This window comes from Prionailurus viverrinus, chromosome B2 (assembly GCF_022837055.1).
Source record: "Prionailurus viverrinus isolate Anna chromosome B2, UM_Priviv_1.0, whole genome shotgun sequence".
In the NCBI taxonomy this organism is placed as follows: Eukaryota; Metazoa; Chordata; class Mammalia; order Carnivora; family Felidae; genus Prionailurus; species Prionailurus viverrinus.
The window spans coordinates 44,778,138-44,801,099 of record NC_062565.1 but is presented as its reverse complement, the minus strand read 5'-3'; the positions used below and the strand labels follow the sequence as shown (position 1 = coordinate 44,801,099).

General features: G+C 46.7%; 1 protein-coding gene across 5 annotated transcripts in view; it reads left to right on the top strand.

Annotated features, from left to right (window-relative positions):
* Positions 1 to 5,234: 5,234 nt before the first annotated feature.
* ADGRF5 (adhesion G protein-coupled receptor F5) overlaps positions 5,235 to 22,962 on the top strand; it is a 98,403-nt gene continuing 80,675 nt past the window's right edge. For 2 of the 5 annotated variants that reach the window (XM_047858928.1, XM_047858926.1), the window contains exon 1: positions 5,236 to 5,620. The gene's annotated coding sequence lies outside the window, so the exon portion shown is untranslated. Of the gene's footprint in view, positions 5,621 to 22,962 lie in introns of all 5 variants that reach the window. The other 3 variants (XM_047858931.1, XM_047858930.1, XM_047858929.1) reach the window with 2 other exon arrangements.

Genomic DNA, 22,962 nt, shown 5'->3' with positions numbered 1-22,962 from the left:
CAGTAGCTCAACTGACTGAGCCACTCAGGTGCCCCTTGACATTTCTATTTAAAAATATTATGGATGGGAACACCCAGGTTGCACAGTCAGCTAAGCATCTGAGTGGCTCAGGTCATGATCTTGCAGCTCCAGAGTTGGAACCCTGTATCAGGCTCTGTGCTGACAGCTCAGAGCCTGGAGCCTACTTTAGATTCTGTGTCTCCCTCTCTCTCTGTCCATCCCTCGTTTGGGAACTGTCAGCACAGAGCCTGAAGTGGGGCTCAAACTCATGAGCCCCTAGATCATGACCTGAGCTGAAGTCAAACGCTTAACTGACTGAGCCACTCAGGTGCCCATTGACATTTCTATTTTAAATGGAAGTAATACCCATTAATTAGAAACAAAATTGAGATGCTATGAAGAAAATTCAAACTATTGGTTTAGTAAATCTTTGCTTTATTATAGATACATGTGTATATTAAATTATAATTAATTGCCCCAAGCAAGATATTCAGAATCACGCATACCTAGACTGTTTTTATAGCTGCTAGATTATGGCTCTGTTACTATAGTTTATATTTTAATCAGACAACCTCAACAGGGGCTTCTCAGACAAATGCAACCCTTTTACATGCATGAGGTAACCTGTTGGTTCAGAGGAACCACGAGAAGCAGCCAGATTACACGCTTAGCAATTCTAGTAGTAACATCGTCATGGGTAGGGAGCCTGGGTGGCTCAGTCGGTTAAGCGTCTGACTCTGGCTCAGCTCATGGTCTCGCGGTCCATGAGTTCGAGCCCTGCCTCAGGCTCTGTGCTGACAGCTCAGAGCCTGGAGCCTGTTTCAGATTCTGTGTCTCCCTCTCTCTCTTGCACTCTGTCTCTCTCTCTCTCTCTCTCTCTCTCTCAAAAATAAATAAATATTTAAAAAAATCATATTGTCATGGAAGTGTTCAAAACCATGACAATGAATGTTTCCAAACCCAAACAAACCTCAGAACTTAATTTGTGTTGTAACAGCATCACTGTGGCAAGTTCCTTGACCCCCTCTACCTTTTGCTTTGATATTTATTTATTTATTTATTTATTTTGCAAAAAGGCTTTTCTTGAAGTTCAGTACCTATTTATAAGGATAATAATAAAAGCAATGAAATTCAATACTCACTCATAACAACCATCACCAATATAATAAATTTCTCAGGGAATTAGTAATGAAGGGGAACTTGCTCACTCTGGAAAGGCTGCTTACCCCAAACCCACAGCAGCATCCTGCTGAATGGAGAAATGTGACCTTCGTCGTTTCGCTTTTTTTTTTTTTTTTTTTTAAAGAAGTTGACATGTGCCCTCATGTCTGTTTGGCCCCAAATCTCATGCTGTTTCCCACGGGTGCAGCAAAGGCTAAGGCGTGGCCAGCTTTCAGGGATTTTTTTTTTTTTTTTTTTTTTTTTGAGCAAGGCCCTTTGGGTTGATTGTAACAGAAGATCACTTACCTCGGTTCTGTAAAAAGTGGGGACTTGGTCATAGCTATGTATGACAGGGACCCAAGTGTTAAGTTACAAGTCTTCTTAGATGGTAACGTGCCTTGCCTGTGTCTTGCCCGCGAGCAGGTCCTACAGGCGACGGTCGCTCACTGTGCGTGGGACCATGGATGAGTCACTGTTTTGCACATGCGTGTTTGGCAGGGACGGGAGAGACAGCTGGTGGCTTTCACAAGAACGAGGGCATGATGGTTCACAAGATGTTTCCTGGAAGCATTGGTAGAGGGAGAAGGAGGGAGGGGCGGAGAGGTCTGAGCAGCAACCTTGAGGTCGGGGACTCAGAAGAGAAATCAGTAAAAATGTGTTTAGCAATGTTGCTGGTACTGTTAGGCACAGCCTCCTCGTCCCCCTAATCCTCAAGAAGATTTCAGTCGGGAGCTATGGTTCACCTTTGGGCCTTTTGGTGTTTAGATATGTGAGTTTTGTCTTTTTCAGTGTGTCCTCGTAATAAAACAGGAGCCAAAAAAGTCCAATTTTATTTGGGCTGTAAGAGGATGGACCTCATGGAACCCTGGCTCCTGGGATGGAGTTTGGGCCCCAGGCCCGTCCCTCCCCCGCAGGGACTTCATGTCCTCTCATGGGTGAGCTCCCCTCACTCTCTGTCTCTCTCCACTCTCCTCTCTCTTGCTGTTGTTCTCTTCTCCCCTCAGTCCCCCCAGATCCATGAAGATTTGGGGGTTGTGAAGCAAAGATCCCGTGCAAAGTGCGTGGAAATTTTACTTCCTTGTTTCAAGTGACCAACAAAGACTGACTTGTACCTGTTTGACCTAAATTCAGATTCTCTTAAAAATTTTTTTAATGTTGCATTCATTCTTGAGAGAGAGAGACAGAGAGAGAGCAAGACAGCGTGTGAGCAGGGAAAGGGTAGAGAGAGGGAGACACAGAATCCGAAGCAGGCTCCAGGCCCTGAGCTGTCAGCACACAGCCTGACACGGGGCTTGAACCTACAAACTGTGAGATCATGACCTGGGAAGAAGTTGAACGCTTAGCTGATGGAGCCACCCAGGCTCAACCCTAAGTTCAGATTCTTATAGGAGGTAGTGTAACTGCCTCCGCGGGATCAGTGTCCCCCCTGCTCCAATCCGTGTGGCCACAGCAGGGCAGCGTGAAGGGGTAGAACAGGGTCACGGGCACATGCATGGATGGAGGCGTCCATCTCTGTGGATGGGAGGTTGGGTCTCAGAAAAGGGAGGTACAGGTCAGCTGGATGTCTTCTGATGTTTAGAAAACATGGTTTGATTTGTTAGGGAGCTAAGAAAGTCATGGGCATCAGGAAGGGACCATGGAGCCTGCCTTGGGTGCTCTGTTTCTGGATGAAACGCTGGCCTGGCCAGTCATTTTCCTGTCGTCCCCTCCACCCCTCTGGTTTCCAGCCTTTGCTGGATCCTTGTGCTTCTTGCCACCTCATCCATCTTTCCCTGCCTCCCTCTCTCTTCCTCCCGCATTCCCCTCCTGTCCCCTGTCCTCTCCTTTTTCCCACCTGCGTGGCCTTCACTACCTCTTTGCTCACCTCTATCCAGCATCTTCCCATTTTCCTTCACCCTTACCAACTTTGATCCTCATGGCTGGCCTGTCCAAAGCTTCATTTTCTCAACAGAGGTCATTTCCAACCCATAACATAGTCCCTGTGAGAACGGGGATGGCCAGCACATGACAAACAGGCATCTTAATGAACGTTGCACCACAGCACATGTGAAATTGCTCTGCTCTGCAGGAGTTTAAACCGTAAATAAAGCATTAATGACAACCTTACGTTTTCTTCTGAGTCTATGTTTTTCCCTCTCCCTAAAGGGGGACAACCATAATGAATAATGCTCCTGTTCATACTCAACATACAGAAATTCCCCCCTCCTGGGCCCCGGGTCCAGGATAAAACAGACATAGTCTACAACCTTGCAGTTCCTAGTGTAGCTGTGAGGGGTGGGGGCCGGGTGGACACCGGGCGGGTCTTTGGCACTTTGCGAGAAGCATGGTTTACTGAGGGAGAAAACCAAGGGGGCCCAGGAAGCAGAAAAATGTTACCTGGAGGACGTGAGATTTGAAGGGTTGGGGGTCCAGGGAGGACATTCTTCATAGGTTTCCCAGCAGTGAGGAAAGGTAGGGCAGGAGGGAAGGAGAAGGGGGCGAGTGTGGTGGCGGTGAGCGCTGAGGTGAGGTAGGAGAGGTTAGTGCGGAAGGGGCCGGAAGCTAGGCCGAAGTGTTTGGCCTTAGGTCCTAGGCTACAGAGAAATTTTAAGCATGTGAATCCTATCCTGATGACTGCACTTGAGGGAAATTTGTCTGACTGCGAGGTGGAGAACAGATTGGAGGGGAGTCAAAGGTCTGCAAGTAGACCGCTGATGTGGTTTTAACTCAGTGATGCATTCTCCGTCACCCCCGGTACCAGTCTCCGGGTGCACGGCATTCGAGGCTGACTGTCACCCCTCGGGAAAACATGCCTACAGCCCAGGCCTCTTGATAACTCAGCTGGTTAAAACCAACACGCGCAGTTTCAACCTTCTTTCCGTAGCCAGGACTGGCTTCGTGGGCATACAAGCTGTAGAGTTGCATAGAGTCCCTATCAAAAGGGTCCTTGTATTTGGCTCTATGTTCTGCTGTCACTATCTTGAAATCTTTTTTTTTTAAAGTTTATTTATTTATTTATTTAAAAAAAATTTTTTTTTCAACGTTTATTTATTTTTGGGACAGAGAGAGACAGAGCATGAACGGGGGAGGGGCAGAGAGAGAGGGAGACACAGAATCTGAAACAGGCTCCAGGCTCTGAGCCATCAGCCCAGAGCCTGACGCGGGACTCGAACTCACAGACTGCGAGATCGTGACCTGGCTGAAGTCGGACGCTTAACCGACTGCGCCACCCAGGCGCCTCATTTTTTTTTTTTTTAATTTTTTTTTTCAACGTTTATTTATTTTTGGGACAGAGAGAGACAGAGCATGAAGGGGGAGGGGCAGAGAGAGAGGGAGACACAGAATCAGAAACAGGCTCCAGGCTCTGAGCCATCAGCCCAGAGCCTGTTTATTTATTTATTTTTTTTTTTGGGGGGGGTGGGGTACAAGCAGGGGAGGGTCAGAGAGAGACAGAGAGGGAGAGAGAGAATCCCAAGCAGCCTCTGCGCTGTCAGGGGAGAGAGAGCCCGACATGGGCTCTCGAATCATGAACCATGAGATCACAACCTGAGCCAAAGTCAAGAGTCAGATACTTAACGAACTGAGCCACCCAGATGCCCCACTGTCTTGAAATCCTTAATTTTTGGATAAATGGCCTCGCGGTTTCATTTTTGCATTGAGCCCCTCAAATTATAGAGGGTGTTCTGCTTCCAGCAGTCTGGGGATGGCAGCCTTCAGGTAATTCTTTAAACCCTGAAGCAAAACGGCCTGGGACTTTCGGAGTTGTCCCATGATTAGACACAGAATGTCACCAGCATTTCCAAAGACAGAAAGGAGAGCGTCTTCCCCTATGCTGGCAAACAGAGTCTTCCAGGCCTGCTCTGAACTGTCCTCCTTCAATGGCTCTGTAACACATCTGGACCGTGGCCAGAAAATGCTTCGGCTCAGTGGGAGAGGATGAGGGCATTCTTGACTTTTTCAGAGTTAAACACTTGGAGAAACTTCAGGAAGAAAGCACTTGGTAAAAGGTAAAGCTAGCTGGCCCCTCAGCTCCCTGCCTGTTGCTCTGCTCATTCACACTTTTCTTGGGTCTTAGCATGTTTATTCTCCTCTTCCCAGTGGCCAAAGGACAAGTTTAAATTTCTTATTTCCTCTAGAGAGCCTGGAGAAAGGCAGCAGGCACCAAATACAGGAAATCATGTGGAGAGGATCTCTTATTTATTATGGTTCCCATATTAATTCCCCTCCCCCAGCCTCCGCCCCCACCTCCAGCCATACTCAGTCTTCCAGCTTTTTCCTGCAGCAGGAGGACAGAAGGCAGTTCACCTCTGCTCCCTAAGGTCTGTGTGAGTCCCGAGGATCTGAAGTCTGGTCTTGTGAAACCCCACCCTCCTGTGGTTGTGCGAACTCACCCTTGAGTTACACCTCACTTAAGAGGTTCCCAGGAAGATCTCCAGTACAGGGTCAAATTTCAGGAGCCTGCAAGCCACAGAAGAGAAAGGTAGGTCCCTGCATTATTTTGCTCTGTCTTGACGTGAATCAAGGTGCTCTGAAGTAGATATGTATGTCCATATTGCTTCTCTAGCTGGCTGTGTGTTTTCAACATGTGGGTCTTGCTGAGACTGCCTGATGAGTGGACCGTGAGAAAAAATTGTGAGTGGGGAGATGACATTTGGGTTTCTTGGTTTTTTGGTTTTTGTTTTGAATGTGAACATATTTGGATAAAGAATGCCAACTAGCACGAGACAGAAAACATGAAGCTGATTCTTATTTTCTTTGGAGGGCACATCTCATTAGAAGTTGCATTGTTTTGGCTTCCGCATAAAGGGGAAAAGCTTACCACCTGCCTTTTCTTTTCAAATCATAGACCCCTACCATGTTTTGTTGTTGTTGTTGTTGTTTTTACTTCTTTCTGAGTTTTGGGGGTTTTATTGGTGGGGGGGGGGTGTTAAAAATGTACCAGAGTTTACAGAGGATTTTCTGACAGAAATAGAAATAGATGTTTCTAATTTAGGGTATCTGTAAGTCATAAGTAAATGAATAAGCATTTTGTTCAGGATCTGGTGGACTTCCCTGTTATTTTCCAGATTTTGCTATGAAACAATTGCTCTCTCTGTGGTCTCCTGAAATTAGATGCAAGCAGTGACAATGTCTGTCAAGTGATGGCCGAGAGGCTGATTTTACTGACTCCGTTGTGATAATTGTCTGCAAGGATGGTGCTCACCCCTTAACTGGTTGCTTTTGCTGGTCACTACTGAGAGTCCAGATGATGTGTGAACTGAGACTTGGAGAAGGGTCAGGTTTTATTCAAATAACACTACATATTTCTCTGGATTTTTTTTTTTTTTTGCTTTTTATGTTTTTAGTGTTTCATTTTTGTCATCACAACCAGCCCTTCCTCTGGGAGAAATAAATTATGGTGACTTCACAGAATATCAGCCAACGTTAACTGTTCTTCCCAAAGCTTCTTTAGTTCAGATGCTCGTAATTTCTTGCACTTAGGAATTCTACCTCAGCACAGTCTCCCTCCATTCCATCCTGCATATCTTGCCACAGAGGTCTTTGGGAAATGCAGTTCTGACAATGTCACTCTCCTCAGTGAAATGTTTCCTTTGCACCCCATTGCTACCTAAGGGGTAGTCCATTCTGGGACCAGCTGCATCACACATCACCTGGGAGCTCGTTAGAGATGCAAATTCTCCATTCCCTCCCCAGACTTAGTGAATCTCTATTGTAACCAGGTCCCTGGGTGATTCACAGGCACATTACAGTCTGAGAAGCCCCGACCTAAGGAAGGCAGAAAGACCTTCAAAGTTTGTTGCTTTTCATCCCGTCCATTAGTCTTTCTGGTTGTACTGAACACCTTCTGTTTCCCCAATATGTGAGAGCTCTAAAGCCTACTTACATTTCTGTGTGCTGTGTGTCCAGGAGGCTGCCATTAATCCCCTCTACCCAGCTGCCATTGCGGCCTGATTAGTTACCTCTTCCTACCCCTCATCCAGTCCTCCGCAGACCGAGCGTCTCTCAAGTCTATGCCTTTATGGCACTTGGTGAAATGCTTCTGTCATAGCCCTTAGCACACTAAATTTTGGTTGTGTGCTTATTTGCATCCATGAGGGGTTATTGGTCTTTTATTTCTGAAGCTATAGCCCTTGAAACCATGCCAGGTGTATACCGTGTGTTCAATCAATGTTTACTGAATTCACGAACAAATGAATGAACAAATAAATGGATATATTGTTTGAAGAACCCAAATTGGTAACCAGACTGAGGTCTAAAGTGTACGGTTTTCCAAGGAGATTGCCAAGCCCCGCAACATTTTGCCCTGCTATCTTTTACGAGATTTTGCTGAATTCGTTTTTTCCACCAAGGATTTTGAGTACCTACTATGTGCCATACCTTTCGGAATCTATTTCTTTACGTCTCTGTGGGCAGGCTCTCCCATTAGGTGTTTCTCTACCTGTGCCCCTCCTCCTCCACCACTCCAAGTCAGAGACTTACTCGGTTTTCAGCAACTATGTGCTGAGCACCTTCCACATATCAGGCACTGCGCTATGTGGTAAAGATACGATGGCAAACGACACAGATGCGAATACTGCCACCATGAAGCTCCCCGTACAGAGGACACGTTCTTTATTATTCTCTATCCCACTTCTTCCTGAAAGGGATTAAGAAAAAGTGAAAGTCCGATCTGTAATAAATATTGGCATATGCAGGTGAAGGCATTGGGCACCAGAAGGCAGTGTGATTTAGCAGAAAGAAAGCTGGGCTGGCCTTTAGTTAGTCCTGATTTAGTCCTGCACCTGTAACTCACTTACCATATGAACTCGGGTGGGGCCACATCCATTCCCTGAAACTTGATTTTCTCAAACGGTGAGCAGGGCACAGAGCTCTAAGGAGGAGAAGCTCTTGCTTTCATGAGAGGCTCCAGGGAGCCTATGCACTCACTTTCTCTCATGCTGCATGGTTATTTGAAGGGCAACGCTGACAAAGAAGAGATCTTAAGGGAGTCATTGCATTACTGTGCCATGTGCTCGGCCATCAGGCACAGTGTGGCAATAGTTCCTAGGGAGCAGTGCCCTGCAGCTTAAAGAAACCCATTTGGCATTAGTTGCTGGGTATAGAGCTGCTTGAAGTAGGGCAGCTGAGGAAGGGGGCCATATCGTCCTCAGGCAATCTCTCTTTTTGGAAAGCAGCCAGAAGAAGGGAAGACTGTAGCTCTATCAAGCAGTGAAGGAAAAATCTAAAAGCTTAAAGACAGATAGCCCATCCCTGACCCCCACTGTGGCACAGCTACAAGGATTCCCTTTTTCTTTTTTTCCACCCAAAGATGTATGTCTTAACCATATTTCACCTAGAATCAGATGTTGTGCAGGACATCGTAGCCTTTGTCCCCATAGTTTGCGCTTCCATGGGATGCGTGGACAGCTGGGAGGAAAGAAATACCTCCTCTTTGTGCCGCAGACACAACCACCATCTGAAGCAAACCGCTTGGGTAATCTCGGGTAATGACTCTTTCCTTCTTCAAGCCTTCTTGTCTTGCTCCATCATCATCTGGAGCTTCCAAAGGAAATGCCGCCCAGACTTTCTGAATTCCTTCTTGCTTCTTGTCACTCATGCACCTCTTTGCTTCCATACTCCCTGCACACACACACACACACACACACACGCACACGCACCTTGTCTGCAGTTGCCTTTCAGGAGCCAGAGTGTTTTCTGCTGGTCATTTCCTAACCTCTCCAGGGAACTTGACTCTCTAGTAGTAAACACAAGTTACTTACTTGCAACAAAAGGGATATCAACCTACATACAAGATTCCTAATGACCTGTCAGCAGTCTTACAACGTACCTAAGATCAACCCTGGCCTGAGATCAATACCTGGTCAACGTTTCTTGTTTAATCAGAGGCATGTGGCGGGCTAGAAAGAGGCGGCCCTGGTTTTGGGTCCCCCTTCTGCCACTTTTTAAAATAAGTGGCTGTATCTTGTCAAGGCTTAGTTTTGTTTCTGAAAATGCAGATAATCTTTGGCACACAAGGTTGTAGAGATTCATCGGCTTCAGTATCGAATATGTTGCCTCGAGAAATACATCAGATCTTGAAAGAGGAGGCTGGCCAAGATGGTGAAAATGAGAAAATTGTCATTTGCAGATTGGTTGAAGGAACCAGGAGATATTCGAAGTACAAAGTTGCCCTTGCAGCATGTGAAGGTTGCCTTCAAATGCTTAAAGATCGCTCTATGTGCGAAAAGAAGTCAACGGAAGACTGATGAGTGGAAATTATAGGTCCACGAGTTTTAGTTCCACGTGTGGAAGGACTTACCCACCATCAGGACTTTCTGAAACAGGGTGGACTGTCTGTCTTGCGGTGTGGTGAACGCCCTGTCCCAGGCAGTATGCCAGCACCCTGGAGGCCCCCGGCCGGGGTGTTCCCAAAGGGATGCCCGCACTGGGTGGAGTCCGGGTGATGACCTCTCGGTCCTTCCTGCTCAAAGCCACCAGGAGTCTTGTGATGTCAGGGCCCCAGCCCAAACCACCAAAGGAGGGTTGCAAAAAAAAAAAAAAATCATCAGGCTGGAGAGTGATCTTAGCTGCATTTTCATTAGTTAGCTCTACACATCTGCAGCGATCGTTTCTAAATAGGGCCTTTGCCACAACAATAGAGCTACGGTGGACGTCCAGGAAAAAAACAAAAAAAGAAATGAGAACAATGAGGTGGGAAAAGTTCACCTCAAACCGCTCTTCTTGGGTTACTCGGTAACTAGATTGTGGGTTACTTCTTGGGCTGCAAACACATTCTTATTTGATGGAAAATTGCCACATTCTGGTACTTTTCCTGCCAAACTAGGGTCAGGCAAGTAACAGCAAGACTCAGGGCTTTGTCTCCGATCTCTGCTTTATCTGTAAAATAGAAACTCTACTCTATGAATATGTATTCTTAGCTATTCAGAAATCTAATTTTATTTTATTTTTTTTATTTATTTATTTATTTTTTTTTTAAATCTTTTTTTTCAACATTTATTTATTTTTGGGACAGAGAGAGACAGAGCATGAACGGGGGAGGGGCAGAGAGAGAGGGAGACACAGAATCGGAAGCAGGCTCCAGGCTCCGAGCCATCAGCCCAGAGCCTGACGCGGGGCTCGAACTCACGGACCGCGAGATCGTGACCTGGCTGAAGTCGGACGCTTAACCGACTGCGCCACCCAGGCGCCCCCAGAAATCTAATTTTAAGTGCAAACTAAGTGCTTCTACTCTCCTCTAAATTGCGGGGACCACAAGCAGAATACTCGACTCTTAGGAAGAGAGGAGAACTGGGGCTGTCTGCCTGCTCTGAGTTGAGGTCTTTAGCCCATCTTTCCACCCATCTTTCCTTTGCTAAACGAGCCACAGCTGGTAACAGCCTCTCTGCCAGTGAAGGACCCCGAGACTTAGGGCAGGGAGAATTTCGCTTAGGTGGGTCCTGTGTGTTTGCATCATCTATGGCTGGGTGGCCCTAGGCTTCTTTGCTAATACTTTATCCTTCCTGCACTCAGAAGAACTGGCTGACATGTGGTTTTGAACCCTCACATCTTCTGCAGTCACTTATGCAGCAACTCAGTATGCTATGCTTCTTCCGTCTTGTCGTGGAGTCACAGAACAAAAGGACAGTGGTCCTTCCAACAGAAATGGGTGTCAGAAAATGCTAACGTTTTGTCAAATCAAGATGAAACCGTGATATATTTTATTCTCCAGGTTTACCTAAAGGCTTGCTTTCTTAAAAGCCAAGTGAAAAATAGAACTCTTTGAAATATAATCAACTGTGCATGGCAAAATCATAGAAGCCCATGCAGACCAGTGTGTTTATTTTTAGATGCACATCAGCCTGGCCAGCATAGCAAAGCAACTGTCTAATGTCCAAGCTATGGCCCTGGGAATTTCCTCTAACAAGGCTGTGTTTCCGTGCATTGTTACAGTACAAAGGGCAGGAGGCCTGAGTGGAAGGCTCATGGTAACCCCGCCCAGAGAGAGATCTGGAACCTGTCATTCCCTTCGTCTACATGGTCCTGAATGCCGGGGTCAACATGGAGGTCGCCCGCCAGCTCTGGGCAGATGCAAATGAATAGACATGTATGATTATTTCATCTAAAAATACCCCAGAGATCAGTGATGGCATTTCAGAAATAAAGACTCAGCTTTCTATTGGCAGCTGAGGATCTAATCCTCACCCGTGCCATGAGGTGGATTCTGGTCTAGCCCAGAAACAGGGATGTCCTTCAAAGATCCTGCATTTGACTGCATTTAGTAAAGGGGTTGTCAAGCATATTATAGTAAAAAAAAAGTTGGGGCACCTGGGTGGCTCAGCCGGTTAAGTGTCCGACTTCGGCTCAGGTCATGATCTCACACTTTGTGAGTTCAAGCCCCGCGTCAGGCTCTGTGCTGACAGCTCAGAGCCTGGAACCTGCTTTGGATTCTGCATCTCCTTCTCTCTCCTCAGCTCCATCTCACACTCTGTCTCCGTCTCTCTCTCTCTCTCTCTCTCTCTCTCTCTCTGTCTCTAAAATAAATAAACATTAAAAAAATTAAAAAAAGAAGATATTTTGAAAAAAAGCATCCATGTACATACATACAGCTACATACACACACACGTACAGAGAGCAGGTGATCAGAAATCTATCTGAATCACCGGGATCTTTGCTATTATCCTAGGGCCAGTTTCTGTTCCTTGATTTATTCATCTACAAAATGGATGCAACAAACCTCACATCCTATTAGTTTGGGGAGGAATAAGGTGCAATATCACAAATAAACTGACTCAAAGTAGACTCTGGCTCAAGGTTTTGCATTCGGGGCCTAATATGCTTTGAGCTTCTGACAAGAAATGACTGAAACTATTGACCATCAAGTCTGGAGGGCTTTTCGTTGTGGCTGTTTTGGAGGTCACTGGTTTAGTTTTTGTTTTATCCTTTATTATCTTTTTTGCCACTACAGAGAGAGAAGCCATTAGGTTTCTTACCTCATTGACACATTTTGCTAGTCGAGTTTTTATCTCTTGTCAGGCTGTCTCTACAACCGGAGAAGGTCACTGCATTAGTACTCAAGGTTGCAACACTCAAAAGTTGTGTCTGGGGGTCACTAGGGACGATGAAGGAGTAGCTCTCAGGTCTGTGCAGGGCGGTCCATGGCCACTCTGTGTGGGGTCTGTGACCTGCAGGCTAGCAGCCCATGTGGGGACGAGGCCCCTGTACAATCAGGCCCGAGGGGCAAGGAGACCCGCACGTACGAATAGTAGTCCTGGGCAGGGATCCTTGGGCTCAGCCAGTAGGTGGATGTCCAGGCCCCCTCCAGGCCCGCAGAGGCAGGAAAAGGTGTTCTAACTCTTTGGTGAAAATGCAAGAATGTTGTCAAAAACGCCTTTATGGATTGTTTTGTTTGCGAATGTTTATTATCAGACACCCCCTCAGGGGTTCACAGGGCAGGTTGCGAATGTCCGAAGTGGGGCCTGGGAATTTCCTTCTACAAAGGCTGTGCTTCCTCTCTTTGTTAATCCTCAGAGAACAAGTGGAAGCATTACTAGAGATCCTAACTTAACCCTTTCTCCTGCCCACCACTCCTGTGTCCCCGCATCACAGAAGAGTCACGTTTCCAGCCTTCGAAGAAGAAGAAAGATTTCATACTTGGGGTGTGTGTGTGCACCTGCAGGTGTGTGTGTGTGTGTGTGTGTGTGTGTGCGCGCGCGTCAGTGTGCATGTGTGGGGGTGGAGGAAATGGGTGATAAAGCACAAAACATCTTATCTGAAAAGCTTTCATTCAGTATCACAGCATGCACGCAGTCGTTGTTCAGACCCGGGGAAATGTTTGCTTTCTTTACCATATATGCCTTACAGAAAAATGCTGACCCGATTTCAGTTCCCTGCCCCCAGGGTAGGACCCGCCTAGCATGACAGCTGCTGTTCTTGTTTGGAGTCTGCTTACTGGCTCATGCAGGGCACCATGAGTTGGAATCGTCCAATCAACTAAGTTATTTATTGAGCATTTACTACATACCTAAACCCTACTAGGCACCCAGGGAAAGCAGAAGTTCTGCCGGCAAGAAACTTCAAGAATATATGACAGTTACACATACACACACACATGCACACACGCACACACACATACACGCACTCATATGTTATAAGTGAGGATGCAAAGAATCCAGGTAACTGTATAGTCTAAGTCCAGGGCAATCAAAAGAGATACATGAACCCTCACCCAGCTGGAGCCTCTAATTATCACTATTTTCACGGTGACTCCTCTGTCCACAAATCTCCAAGCCAAGTGGGTGAGTGCAGGTAGACACAAATGGGTGCCTACATACACACCCACATTACTGCCAGGGGAGAGCTCTGCCTTCCCAAAGGAAATAACTCCCTTGCTTTCTCACCACTAATTCCATGAAAGGATCGTTTTCAACACTCAACACTTCCTCCTCCTTTCCTGTCTCAAGAGAAGAGATGACCTTTCCCTGCGTCCAGAAGCCAGCTCTCCTCTCCCTCCCAGGCACCTCCAGTGGCCTCGGTACTCTCCTCTGTGATTGGCTCTTTCCCATTATTATTGAGTTCTACTCAGGTCCTACTTTTTTAATTTATTTTTGAAGGAGAGAGAGACAGAGCACGAGTGGGGGAAGAGCAGGGAGAGAGAGGGAGACACAGAATCCGAAGCGGGCTCCGGGCTCTGAGCCGTCAGCACAGAGCCTGATGCGGGGCTCAAACTCATAGACTGAGCCACCGACTGAGCCACCCAGATGTCCCTACTCAGGTCCTTCTTAATTCAAAACTACAGGAACAGCAGATCTTCCCCACCCCACACTCCTCGTTCATCTTCCATTTCTCTCACCAAATAAATTTTTGAAGAATTTTTGATGTGCCTGTCTTCAAGTCGTCACCAACCACGCACCTTGAAAACTGCTCTGTTCTGTCTTCCCATGTGCCCTCCCCCGTGCACCTTGAGGAATGCTCTTGCCAGGATTCTCTCTGACCTCAGTGTCCCCGGACACATCTCACTTTGTTGCCCACAGCACTTGTTGACGACCACCTCCCTCAGTCTGGTCCCTGCCTGCTAGGACACTACAGTCTCACTCTTCCTTCCCTCGCTGGGCCTTCCCAGTCTTCTTTGTAGGTTCCTTTCAGTCTGCTCTCCCTACACCTTCCTGATGGCCATGATCTGGACCACCTTCTCCCCTCCATCTATACCACCTCCCTGCTGCACTCCATTCCTCTGTCTAGAGTCCTCTTTTTTCCCTTCTCTGTCAAGTAAACTACTTGTCCTCCAGAACCCATTTTATTTATTTATTTATTTATTTATTTATTTATTTATGTATTATATTTGATTGAGAGCACACATGCAAGCGGGGGAGGGGGCAGAGGGAAAGAATCTTTATTTTTTTTTAATGTTTTTATTTATTTTTTGAGACAGAGAGAGACAAAGCACGAGTGGGGGAGGGGCAGAGAGAGGGAGACACAGAATCTGAAACAGGCTCCAGGCTCTGAGCTGTCAGCACAGAGCCCGACGTGGGGGCTCGAACTCACGAACTGTGAGATCGTGACCTGAGCCACAGTCGGACGCTCAGCCGACTGAGCCACCTAGGCCCCCAGAGGGAGAGAATCTTCAGCAGGCTCCACGCTCAGTGCAGAGCCTGATGGAGGGCTCCATCCCACGACCCCAGAATCATGATCCTGAGCTGAAATCAAGAGGTGGACACTTAACCGACTGAGCCACCCAGGCACCCCTCCAATCTATAGAGTTTTTCAAGGAGGCTTGGCAAATCGATTACCTTTTCTAAGCCTCCCTCTCTCAAATGGGAATCGCCAAGTAGTTCACAAATTGTGGTGACAATTAAGTGACATTGTGCAGGAACAATTTTTTGAAAGGCACTCAGCACATACCCTGTGGTGGAGCTGCTTCTCTGCCAGAGCGGTGATTAATAATAACAACAAAATATCATCAATGCCAACCCCTGAGGAACAGGGAGATTAAACTTACATAGCTAGTCAATGGTAGAGCTGGGACTTGAGCCTAGGTACTCTGGTGCCAGAGCCCCTGCTCTTAACCTCTTATAAGCACCTCTAATCATGTGCCGCCTGGAGAATTCATTCATAACAAACGCTGATTGAGCACCAGCCTACTCTATGTGCAACACTGTGCTGGGTCCCAGGCGCACAACAGGAGACAGACAAGGTCCGGCCTTCGGGGTGAGAGTCGGGGAAAGGGGAATCACAGGACAGAGGAAGAACCCACAAATAGACCATTACAGTGCAGTTCAGGAAGTGCTTTGACAGAGTAGTGAGGGGCAGAGGTATACATGCAACCAGGGGGAGTCAGAGGCAGGTTCTTGGAGGGAATGACCTTGACTTGGGCCTTCAAGGACCACGTGGGGGCGTCAGGCAAGTGACACCTGTACCCCAGTGTTTCTCTGAATGTTTTGATATGACAGGCCTAGGCCTGGGAACCAGGCAACAGTATTTTTCTCAAAGTGAGAACCACTATGATAAAAAGAGAGAGAGAGAGAGAGAGAGATCATGCTGTATCTCAGTGGTTATTAAACTTTTGTGTGCCTGAAAATCACCTCTGGGGAGCTTGTTTAAACACCAATCACTGGGTCTATCCCCCAGAATTTTAGAATCTGAAGGTCTGAGTAGTCTCAAGAATTGGCATTTCTAACAAAGTCCCAGGTGGTGTTCGTGCTGCTACTGGGAAGAATCTCTGATAATATAGCCAAGAACTTACACAAAATTATTTGGGTCATTCTTTTTTTTTTTTTTAATTATTTTTAAAAAAAAAATTTTTTTTTTAACCTTTATTTTTGAGACAGAGAGAGACAGAGCATGAACGGGGGAGGGTCAGGGAGAGGGAGACACAGAATCTGAAACAGGCTCCAGGCTCTGAGCTGTCAGCACAGAGCCCGACGCGGGGCTCGAACTCACGGACCGTGAGATCATGACCTGAGCCGAAGTCGGACGCTCAACCGACTGAGCCACCCAGGCGCCCCTATTTGGGTCATTCTTAAGCCGCATTAAAATTTGAAAATTCCTGCCAGGATGCATGACTAAGTCTCTTACTTTCTTTGCTATAATGCTCCTTTAACTTCTAAATATTTCTGTAGTTGAAGAAAATTCAATCCAAATATTCCCCATATTCAGGCTCATTTTGCTCTGTAAATGGTTCAAAATACAGTGACTTGTAGGTTTCTTTGGAATTTCAACAATCAACCCTTTGAGACTTCTGTTTGCAAAGCAGGAAGTCACTTGTTGCCCCAAGCAAACACTTAAGTCAAGGGTTTGTCCCTTTGGAGGGCTTTACAGCCTCAGCTTTTAAGCAAGTTTCTCTACCTTTGAAAACAGTTTGAACCTGAGTCTTTACGGGATGGCCTGTGAACAGTGGAAATAGGCGATTGGTGTCTTTGAGTATGGCCAGCTGGCTAAGGCCAACATAGGTCCCAAAGGTTGTTATTTCCTCCTCGAAAGATATGACAGGAAGAGGCTGGGAAACCCAGAATCACCCCCAAACAAAGGAGGGGTGAAAGGGTGGATGGAGAGGAAAGGATCCTGGAAGTTTAATGTTTCCTTTTACTTACAATAAAAAAAAAAAAGGTACATTTTTTACTGTCATGGTCACAAACTAAATTTTTACACCAAAGATCTAGAAGAAAAAGGTTGATGGGAACAATAGCCAGTGGCCAAATGAACAATCATTAACATAAATGAGTGATGAATCAAAGCGAGGTTCCCAAGAGCAGAAATAAAGACAAATCACAGAAAACCAAGTTTCTGTGAGGGTTTTATTACCAGCCCAGTAGCTTAAATTCCTCTATCTATAATATTAAAATGCAATTACCATTCTGAATATTTGGAAGCATCTGGACATCCTCATCCATCCAAAGTAGATTCAATTCCATTGACAATCTCGGTTGCAAATGGAAGAAATGGGCTAAATACCCATTTTAAGATTTTTTTTTTATACTACCCCATTTTGCCCCTTTGTTTACCAGTGAAATTAGTTACCAGAGCTGTGCATTCTATATCCTCACAACAAAAGTCAGCATTCACTGAAAATCACTTTTGAGTTATAAACAATGAGCTCAAAGGGAAGTTACTAAAAACAATTGAAATTAACAGTAACTATATAAAAGGGAAATAAGCAGAAAATGGCTTTCATTGAGCCCAAGAAACGATACGCTTGCACCAGACTGCTCTATCCCCTCATTTATTTAATTTTCACATAAGGATTTTAGTCAAAGTCTCCCAAATATATCGATTTGGTTGTCTGCTCAGATAGTTGCCCTGAGCCTCCACAAACTCACGGGACAGCCAGTGCTCTCCCATTGCTCGATGTCGTCACCACACCTTTGAGCTGCCTGAGTTATAATCCCTGCCTAGACTCCATCCAGATACCTAGAGCTTGACCACTCAACTGCCCTGTTCAAGCAAGACTCCCACACCTACAGGCAGAAAAGATCCCCTAATTAAAGGAGGGAGCAATGAGTCCCTGAGACTTCTGCTTTGATGTGATCTGAAAAATGGAGAAAAATAAGGTGAACTTTGGGGAGAGGAGAGGGCTTACTGTGGAGCTCTTTGTGGTTGAACATAGCTGGTTGTCCCTAGAACAGAAGTGTTCAGAGTTGATCGTATACGAGAGCCACCTAGAGAGCTTGTTAATGATGAAGATTCTGGACTCTATCCTGAGACACTGGAGAAGGTCACATGCAGGGTCTGGAAGCCCTGGTCAGTAGACCCCCAAGAGCTTATCAAGCACTCTCCCCATGAGAATCACCAGGACCTAGTCTCAGGTGCTGGTTCACATCCACCAAGATGCTCCCTCTTATGGTGAGAAGAGCAGGTATGCTCCAAGGTTTCATCCATGGCTTGGGAATGTAGGGGAGAAAAATGGGTCCCTGGCTGAGTGTGAAAATTGCACTGACAAAGACAACAGGATAAAGCATATACATTTCTTTAACATAAGTTTTAGATGATATGGAAGCCTTTCTAAAGAAATGAGGGCCTGAAGAAACAGAACTGAGGGCCTTTGAGCCAGGTATGGTGGTGGATGGAGAACCATGGAAAGATGTAGTAGGACAGAGTATGAGCCAAGTGTAGTTAAAGGCGGAGACTCAGCAGGGCCTTCTTGCTCAGTCTTCTCAGTGTCCTTCCATCTTGGGTATGGAGGGTAGGGTGTACCTCCTTCATGAGGGTCTTCTCATCTGTTCCAGGGGAGAAAGGCTGGGGAAAATCAAGGGGATCTTCCTGCTTCTGCCATTTTCTCACATTCCTTCAGCTTAAAATATTCAATATGCCAAGATGCCATATTTGGAGGGTACTGAGTCCTGAACTCCATCGAAGAACAACTCCCCTCCCGTGGCCTCATCTACTTTGGCAGCAACCCCACAAGTTGCTCACTATCATCAGCCTCCTAGATGTTTGAAAGAACAAAAACTTACAGAAATACACAAAAATTATTTGCCAGTCAACAGTATTCATCAAGGGCTCTCAGAATGTGGGAGGGAGGGAAGCCATCAGGCTCAGCTCTGATTTTCTGCTCATGAAATGGCATGTGGGGGGTGGGATGAGGCCACCAGAAAGGCAGGGAAAGAGAGCACGGTGCTTTAGAAGGCGCCCAGAGCATCATCATTCTTCCAGCAAGAACGTGCTGAGAGAACATTGGAACTTGTCCGGCAGGCTTTCCGTGGTTAAAGAGCCTACATGCCTCCCAAACACACAAAACTAGAAATCGTGTTAAATCATGTAAACTGTAAGTCATGTTTATTCAGAAACTACATGTTCTAGAAAACATCTACGGTTGTCAATACCTCCTAACATCACTTTGGAAGTAGGATGGTAACCGATGGAAGGCACTTTGCTTGGGAAGACTGGGACACACGCTCGGAAGTAGAAGCTGTGATTGGTCTGAACTGCTCTGTTTAAGACACATAAGGAAAAAGGACACAGCAGGAAACCCAAAAGCAAGAGGTCTGAGTCTCTGAGGCTAGGTAAGGGTGGGATAAGGGTCCAAAAAGGGATTTTCAATAACATGGAAGAAAGAGGGGCGTGATGCCACCCCCACCAACACACAAGCTCATGTGCATGTGCATACACTTGCGTGCACACACGCACATTTTTTTAAAAAATTTTTTTACTGCTTATTATTTTTGAGAGAGAGAGAGACACTCTCAAAATTTTTTACTGCTTATTATTTTTGAGAGAGAGAGAGAGAGGCTCAAGCAGGGAAGGGGCAGAGAGAGAGGGAGACACAGAATCGGAAAGCAGGCTCCAGGCTCTGAGCGCTCAGGACAGAGCCCGACGTGGGGCTCGAACTCACGAACCGTGAGATCATGACCTGAGCTGTAGTCGGCCGCCCAACCGACTGAGCCGCCCAGGCGCGCCCCTCCGCCCCCCACCACACACACGCTTTATTGCGCTGGGCTCTATGTTTCTACATAGCGTTTTTGCTCCTCTGATATATAACTTATTTTTTTTCTGGTCTATATTAAAAAGAAATGACATCGTCAAAGGCTACTTGAAAGAGGTAGAGGCAGTTAAGTCAACAGGGCACCAGCAGCATCAAGAAGACCTTGGTTGCCTCCCCTGGGGCACGAAGGGGCAAGAAGGTTGATGTTGGGGTGTCAGAGGAGACTGGCGACATCTGTGGCTGGGGCGGAGGGAGCTCCCCAGAACTGGGCTGAGGGTGAGGGAACACAGCCTCCTGCCAAAACTGCAGCCCGGCAAGGAAAGGAGGGAGCAAGTAGCTGGCTCCCCTCTCTTTCCATCCTGCAGCCTTCTGCTGGGATTTCCCACCCTCCCGGGCCTGCCATCCCCTTCTGAGATGACAAGGCACCACGAGGTGTGGGGTCGGCCTCCGGGGCACACAGCAGGGCAGCAAAGGGCAGAGGGGGACCTGGAGGCTTGTCAGCACTCCTCCCCAACTAGAATGCGAACTCAGGGACAGCTGTTATAGTTATCTTTTCTATGCTTGACTCCAGGGTCTAGGTTAGTGTCTGGTTTTCATACATATTTGCTGAATGAAGGAATGAATGAATGAATGAACGACGCATGACTTAGAAGAAGAGACATACGAAAAGAGGGTTTCAGCCATGACGTAGAGTGCGTGATGCGAATCCACACAACGCCGCTATTACCATATTTAAATCCGTCCTTGCATGTAATGCTTCCGTGGGAAGGGATATTCTGAGGGGCAGGTGCCACAGGCAGCAGACCCAGAAGAACAGAATGAGAAGGATACCTGGCATCTGATCCCACACGTATCATAGTAGTAAGTTATCCCGAAGTTCACTTTATGCGTTTCTGAATCTTGCTCTACGGGCAGCTAGGTTTGACTAACAACAGATGGGCCCCAGCGCTCTCCATCCAGCAGCACAACCACGATGTTCTGAGGGTCGTGCTCCAGGCCCCGCAAATGCTAGAGTCCCGGGAGGGCTCAACCCCACCCAAGGCAGGACACGGGGCCTCGGCCATGAGGCCACTGTGCATTCCATCCTCTCCAACTCAGCTCGGAGACTGAGTTTCTTGCCTCTAAAATAGGACAACAGTGGCTCCTCCCTTAGGCAGTTGTGAGGCTCCCTCGGGGCTCGACCCACTGCCTGACAGGGTGTAAACACTTAGTAGTAACCAGAAGGATCGATTCTTGTGCAAGACGTGGTCTCTAATCTTGAGAGAGGTGTGGAAAGTGCTGCAGACGCTCTGCTCTCTGTGCGTGTTCTCGATTAGAGACAGGGGGTCAGGAGGTAATAGGACAGCCGGTCCCAGAGGACGGCTTCACCCCTGTCCTCAAGCAGGGCTTCCTGCTTCCTTCCTTTAAGTCAAGTGAAGCTGAAGCTGGTTTCCCTCTGACCCCTGATCAGAGCCACACACTACCTTTTTTTTTTTTTTTTCAGGTGGCCTGGGGGCCTTAGAACTGTATTGAGAAAGAGGAGGGTGCAGCTCTTCCTTCCTCTGCTCAGGGAGAGGTTTCCAGATGGAGCTGAAGTGAGGAGCAGGTTGAGGCCTTGGGACAGGCATCCTGGGATTCACATGGCCTTCCCTCTCCAGCTCTCCTCCACTTCCGTTCGCTCGTGGCTTCCTCCACCCCCTGTGGGTCTGTATCCCCGACAGGGCTGCTTCAAGTTCAAACAGATGAGGCTGGTGAACGAAGAGAGAACGGGCGATCCTCTGACGCCGGGTCTCCCGGGGCTTGCGTGACGAACTTACAAGAAACCCTCTGGAATGGGTAGCCCCCGAGGGCGGGACGTGGTGACAGGCCCCCCGGGCTGTAGGCAGCAAGGTGGCACACTATCTGTAGAGAATTTAAAATCATTAACGAAACCAACGAAAAGCCTTTAAAAAGCTACCGACACATACCAGCGATTTCAAACGATGACAGTGACGAAAGACTCTTCCTAAAAGGTCTTCTGTTGGTCTAAGTTCTGAACAATGGCCACCGTCCCTGGTGAATTTCAGCAATGTAAGCTCCTAATTATATTTTCATTCCTTATTTTTCAATAAAGATTGTATTCTACATAGAACCTACTTTAGAAAACTCTGTAAGAGAGTGACTCCTGACACAAAGGGACTCAGCTACATGTGCTTCTTCCAAAATAACTTCCTTGTAACTGTCTGAGCTTGTTTGAAGTGTCTCTGGCCCCTGGACATGACACGTCCTTGTCTTTGAACAGAGATTAAAAGTGAACAAGGTTGGGGCGCCTGGGTGGCTCAGTCGGTTGAGCTTCCAACTTTAGCTCAGCTCATGATTTCACGGTTCTTGAGTTCGAGCCCCACATCGGGCTTTCTGCTGTCAGCACAGAGCCTGCTTTGGATCCTCTGTCCCCGTCTCTCTCTGCCTCCTCCACTGCGTTCACTCTCTCTCTCAAAAATAAACAAGCCTTAAAAAAATGAACAAGGTTAACGGGGTGGTTGTATAGACAAAGAAACTGAATGGGAGTCGCTTCAATTCTGTTACTCTACGGGACCACACTGAGTTTTTATTCGTGTTTAAAACTTAAAACAGTGAAGCCGAGTGCAGACTGCAGATTGCACTCTTTTCATCTGGCAGATACAAATTTTAGTTCCCCTTGAAATGTTGTATTGAACTTTAATATTTTCAAGCGAAACGTTTTCTTTTCTTAGTTGTTTTAAATCTGAATAACTTAATCAAGAAAGTACGGATTATTACTGAAAATAATGTTCTCCTCTAAAAGAGGGAGGGGCCAGTGAAAGATCTGGTCCGGAAATCAAACATGCTGGATGTGCCCAGGGTCCAGAATGCCCTGAGCTGGCTACTACCTCTTCTCTCTGGTTTCGCAATGCGGAGAAGGAGGAGTGTGGCATGGGTGTACGTGTGTGTGCGTGTGTGTTTGTGTATTAGTGGGTTTAGGGAACCAATTCTCTCTTGGTCATTTCTTGGTTCCTGGAAAATGTTGATTTAAACATAGAAATATACTCAAATATTATTCTCGGTAGTGCACACAAATAATCCCGGGACAGGCACCTGATGTATAAGGTGGTTCTGGCACTTAAGAAAGGACAGTGCGGGAGCATTTCTAACTTACTAGTAAGTGATCCAAAGACCAGAGGTCATTCATAAGAGGGCCCATATTTGGTGAGAGCCCAGCAGGTTCAAATAGAGAGTCCCAGGCAGAAGTGCACCCTAACTGTGTATACACGCTGTCACGTAAAGCACAAAGCTCAGATCTCAATGGCCCTAAAAATGGAAAATTGAACATTAGAGGAATTCAGGAAAAGACTAAAAATAATATGTGGTTTTCCCTCTCTTAACGTTCCAAGTCAAATGAAGCAAACATAAGGGGTGAGGACCTGGAATAATCATGTCCTTGTTGATATGTA